Raw genomic sequence first — 6,441 nt, 5'->3', positions numbered from 1 at the left:
TGTAGAGGTGGCAAGGTTGATGTAGAAACCCTCTATGATCGATTCCCCCTCCGGCAGAGTACCGGCGGAGGCGTACATATGGGATCATGAAAGAAAAGAGGCTTGCAGCGGTGGAATAATTATTTCACGTCTCGCTCTGGGGTTTCTGAATATTAGAGAATTTATAGGCCATGAATTAGGTCAATCATAGCAGTAGGGGGCCCATTAGGGGGCAGGGCGTGCCCCCGCCTTGTCGCCTCCTCATGTATCGTCTAGCCTCTCCCCGACGTTTCTAGGGTGCCTTTGATCAAGAAAAAATCGTCTAAAAATTTTATCATGTTTGGACTCCGTTTGGTAGGGCTTTTCTATAAAACCAAAAACAAGCAGAAAACAACAACTAACACTTGGCACTGGATTAATAAGTTAGTTGCAAAAATGATATAAAATAGTGTATAAAGCATACAAGATTGATAATATAATAGCATAAAATTATTAAAAAATTATAGATACGTTGGAGGCGTATTAGTCTCCAATACGAAATGCCAAGGTTCCTGGCATTTCCGGAAATGCCATGGACCTCGACGGCTAGTCCCTGGCCTCTGCAAAAACTCCTTTTGAATAGACATAAAGCCTCGTGGGCCTTACCCCTTGGCCCAGCCAATGTGTCCTCGCACCAGGGACCCTTTTGGATTTATCCGGAGGGTTCTGTAACCTTCTAGACATCTGAAACTCTTTCAGAACTCTCTCAAAATTATTTCTTATGTTCCCGGAACCATTCTAAAAATATTTTCTCATAAATCTCACTCCATAACCCTCAGCAAATCATGATTCCCTTATACTTGTGACCTTGTAGGTTCGGTAAAATATAGACATGACCAAAACTCCTTTCGCTCAATGACTAATAGCTGAACCGTGGATTTCCATATTGATCCCTATGAATACACGAATGATATTCGAATGAACCTTTGGTTATCATGTGGTATTCCCTTTGCTTCGTGATACTTTAGAATACCCTAGGTGAGATATATCGGTATCCTCTTAAGTCATTCTCATGCTCACTAAATCGGTCTCCTCGTTACTGATTTTGTTCTTCTTTCTCGTTGACATGTTCAGTCATCCCTGTGACCTAGTCACCTGCGTCCGGCTAGGCGATGATGGATGTCGTCACACGGACAGGGCCCTAAGAATATCACCCCATAGTCGGAGGAGCAAATCACACTCTTGACCTATCTAGTCCCTTGTCAAAATTTCAAATGAACCTGTAAATTGTTGTTATGATCACCATGTTACAGATGATGTTTGAGCAACCCCAAAGACCACCATACGGTAATAAGTGACTGCGGTACTCTCATGGTCCAAGGAATTAAGTTACACGTAACTCTCCATGTTATAACAATTGACTTGTGACGATCGCATCTCAAAGTATAACCAAAAGTTTGGGCCGATTCAATATGATTGTTCTTCTAACATCATATTCTCAAACTTGTTTTAGGACTATCATTACAATTAACGATATCCTAAGATTCGTAAAACATGATCCCCAACAACACTTGAGCTAGTATTATAGGCGAGACTAGGAATCATATTTTTAAAGTTTATTATTCTACACGTGTGTATGAGTTTTCCTCTGAATAGCATATTTCAGGATCATAGCAGTTATAGCATAGAATATAAACTCTTAATTATAAACATGAAAATATAATAATATAATATTATTGCCTCTAGGTCATATTTCCAACAACCCACACTGTCATCGACCGTGCCCCAACCGGCCAAGGTCGCCACCACCGGGCGCCGCCCAGGTACATCTAACTCCTCTGGATATACACCTTACGCTCTATGTGTTTGATGAAATTTCTGAACCGTTTTTTTGTTCTTTTGGTCACTTCTAGGTCACTGATGGATTTGTCGTGGAATGATGGCCATGGAAACGCTGACCTTAACAAATTCATATTCAGTGAGTTCATCGATTCATCAGATTTGGACGACGAAGATGCTGAAATGATGATGATGAGTATCCAAGAGAAGATGGAGAAGTCAGAGGAGCACCTACTCAACTTCAAGGGTACCATAAGGGGCCGGAGAGTTATTACCCGGGATAGGATTATCGATGCACGACTTTTGTACACGGACTACTTCACAATGAACCCAACATACCATGAAGGTCTCTTTCAACATTGCTTCCAGATGAGTAGGAATTTGTTCTTGCGCATACTAAGTGTCGTGAAGAAGGCTGATGGCAACTTCAAGCTGAGGAAGGATTGTTTCAGACAAATTTCTTTCTCTCCTCTACAGAAATGCACGTCTGCTCTTAGGATGCTTGCTTACGGTAAGGCCATGGATGCAATCGATATTGAAATCCAAGTGGGAGAGATCATGGTCATGAACACCATGGTGCAATTTGGACGCATTGCGGTGAAGATGTTTGGATTAGAGCACCTAAGAGAGCCAACTGTACAGGACACGGAAAAATTGTTGGCAATTGGAGCAGCAAGAGGATTCCCGGGTATGTTGGCCTCAGTTGATTGCATGCACTAGCAATGGAAGCACTTCCCAAAAGGTTTGCACGGGAAATACCAAGGTCATTTCAAAGAAGCCACCATCATACTTGAAGCAATGGCACTGAAGGACTTGTGCATATGACATACTTTCTTTGGCACGTCTGGTTCGTGCAATGACATCAATCTGCTCCAACGATCTCCTTTGTCCAAGAGATTTGGGCAGCTCATAACATGTTCATAATCTTACACAACATGATTGTGGAGGAGGGCAAAGGGGTAGCCCGCACACATGATTTTTTTCCACCTCCCGGAACAAGAGGCAGAGCATATTGCAACTTTCTGGAGACGCGTCGATAACTGTGAGATCAATAGGTGCATATGCAAAATCTCAATAATCTTGTGGGGAGAATATATGGATATATGTTGGAAATTAGTAAATTTTGCTTATAATTTTTTAGTTATGCATTATGAACAATTTTTATGTTTGGGTTGTGGTTTGATTATGTTTTTAAGTATGAATAATTTGTATTTGTGTGCAGCACGCATTGTTTGGTCGCAATGATCAATGTGCATGTGTTTACATGTATTTGATGTTTCGAAAGTTGGAATTATGGATGTAAACGAGTCATTTGAGCGCCGGTCGGTCACTATCCACGGACGCGTCCGTGGACGTATAGAGGCCGGACTAGGAACCTTGGTTGTAAATGCTATTACAGCGCAGCGGCATGATAATTTTTTTTGTGCAAAGCGGGCCTAATCCCTGTGTCTAATCAGGCTCATCATAAACCGGACCCAATTGACCGTGGCCGGGGAACATGAATTCGCCAATTGCAACGCTTGTGTTGTTCTCTTGGAAAGCTCCTCTTCTACGTCTGTTGCGGCAACACTTATTTGGCGCACACGTCGCCCACGAGCAACCTGGCGCGTACCCCCCCCCCCTCACGCGCTGGGTGTTCGTATGGGTCGGCCAATTCCGGGTTCTTTCTTGTAGATTTTAAATTCTTTACCTTTTTTTCCTTTCTGCTTTCCCTTTTTCTTTCCTTTTTATGTTTTCATTTTATGTTCTGCTTTTTCTTTTTTAATTTTAATTTTTGTTATTTTTTCATGTTTCTCCTTTATTATTTTTCTTTTCCTTTTTCAATTTGCAAAAATCTTTCAAATTCGTGAACATCATTTGAAATCATGAACATTTTGCAAATGCATGATTTTTTTGAAATTGTGAACATTTTTAAAATTTGTGACCATTCCATTAAATAGTGAATATTTTTCGAATTCGCGAACATGTTTTTTGAAATCATGAACATTTTTTGAATGAAGAACATTCTTTAAATTTATGAACAATTTTCAAAATCCTGAACATTATTAAAATCCGAGAATATTTCTCTTAAATCATGATCATTTTTCAAATTCGTGAAAGTTTTCTTGAAATCAAGAAATGTTTTTGAAATCATAAACATTTTTAAAAATTCATGAACAATTTTAATTTAGTGAATTTTTTTACAATCCGTTCCCAATTTTTTTAAATCGTGAAGATTTTGGGAGTTCATGAATTTTTTTTCAAAATTCTCAGCTTTTTTAAATTTAGAACTTTGCGATATCCCAAAATATTGCAAAAAAGGGGGAAAATAAAAATATATAGTGGGCGTCCCCATAAGAAGGGCGCGGGGGGGGGGGCGTATACTGAAGAAAATATGCCCTAGAGGCAATAATAAAGTTGTTATTTATATTTCCTTATATCATGATAAATGTTTATTATTCATGCTAGAATTGTATTAACCGGAAACTCAGTACATGTGTGAATACATATACAAACAGAGTGTCACCAGTATGCGACTAGCTCGTTGATCAAATATGGTTAAGTTTCTTAGCCATGGACAAAGAGTTGTCATTTGATAAACGGGATCACATTATTAGATAATGATGTGATTGACTTGACCCATCCGTTAGCTTAGCACGATGATCATTTAGTTTACTGCTATTGCTTTCATAACTTATACATGTTCCTATAACAATGAGATTATGCAACTCCCGAATACCAGAGGAACACTTAGTGTTCAATCAAACGTCACAACGTAACTGGGTGACTATAAAGATGCTCTACAGGTGTCCCTAATGGTGTTTGTTGAGTTGTCATAGACGAAGATTGGGATTTGTCACTCCATGTATCGAAGAGGTATCTCTGGGCCCTCTCGGTAATGCACATCACTATAAGCCTTGCAAGCAATGTGACTAATGAGTTAGTTACAGGATGTAGCATTACGGAACGAGTAAAGAGACTTGCCGGTAACGAGATTGAACTAGGTATGATGATACCGACGATCGAATCTCGGGCAAGTAACATACCGATGACAAAGGGAACAACGTATGTTGTTATGCGGTTTGACCGATAAAGATCTTTGTAGAATATGTAGGAACCAATATGAGCATCCAGGTTCCGCTATTGGTTATTGACCGGAGATGAGTCTCGGTCATGTCTACATAGTTCTCGAACCCGTAGGGTCCGCACGCTTAACATTCGGTGACGATCGATATTATGAGTTTATGTGTTTTGATGTACAGAAAGTAGTTAGGAGTCCTGGATGTGATCACGAGCATGAAGAGGAGTCTCGAAATGGTCGAGACATAAAGATCGATATATTGGAAGCCTATATTTGGACATCGGAATGGTTCCAGGTGAAATCGGGAATATACCGGAGTATCGGGAGGTTACCGGAATGCTCCGGGAAGTATATGGGCCTTATTGGGCCATAGTGGGAGAGAGGAGAAGGGAGCCTAGGAGGGGGTGTCTCCCCCCCCCCCCAAGCCCAATCCGAATTGGGTGGGGGCGGGACCCCCCTTTCCTTCCTCCTTCCTCTCCTAGTCCAACTAGGGAAGGGGGGAATCCTACTCCTGGTGGGAGTAGGACTCCTCCAGGGCGCGCCATAAAGGGCCGGCCCTCGCCCCTCCTCCACTCCTTTATATACGGGGGAGGGGCACCCCATAGACACACAAGTTTACTATTGTCTTAGCCGTGTGTGGTGCCCCCCTGCACCATAATCCACCTTGGTCATATCGTAGCGGTGCTTAGGCTAAGCCCTGTTCCGGTAGCTTCATCATCACCGTCATCACGCCTTCATGCTGACGAAACTCTCCCTTGACACTCAGCTGGATCTAGAGTTCGTGGGACGTCACCGAGCTGAACATGTGCAGATCGCGGAGGTGTCGTACCTTCGGTGCTAGGATCGGTCGGATCGTGAAGACGTTCAACTACATCAACCGCGTTGTCATAACACTTCCGCTTACGGTCTACGAGGGTACGTGGACAACACTCTTCCCCTCTCGTTGCTATGCATCACCATGATAGATCTTGTGTGTGTGTGTAGGATTTTTTTGAAATTACTGTGTTCCCCAACAGTGGCATTAGATGGCATCCCCAAGGCACCCCAAGTTAATATTCAAGGACAACCAAGAGCCTAAGCTTCGGGATGCCCCGGATGGCATCCCCTCTTTCGTCTTCGTTCATCGGTAACTTTACTTGGAGCTATATTTTTATTCACCACATGCTATGTGTTTTGCTTGGAGCGTCATTTTATTTTATTTTGTTTTGCTTGCTGCTTGAATAATATACCAAAATCTGAAATTCTTAAATGTTAGAGAGTCTTCACATAGTTGCATAATTATTCGACTACTCATTGATCTTCACTTATATCTTTCAGAGTAGTTTGTCATTTGCTCTAGTGCTTCACTTATATCTTTTTAAGAGCACGGCGGTGGTTTTATTTTGAAGAAATTGTTGAACTCTCATGCTTCACTTATATTATTTTGAGAGTCTTAAACAGCATGGTGATTTGCTTAGGTTATGAATTTAGTCCTAATATGATGGGCATCCAAGAGGGATATAATAAAAACTTTCATCTAAAGTGCATTGAATACTATGAGAAGTTTGATACTTGATGATTGTTTTGAGATATGAAGATGGTGA

This window comes from Triticum urartu, chromosome 3, assembly GCF_003073215.2.
Source record: "Triticum urartu cultivar G1812 chromosome 3, Tu2.1, whole genome shotgun sequence".
NCBI classification, from domain to species: Eukaryota; Viridiplantae; Streptophyta; class Magnoliopsida; order Poales; family Poaceae; genus Triticum; species Triticum urartu.
Note: the sequence above shows the minus strand (reverse complement) of the source record.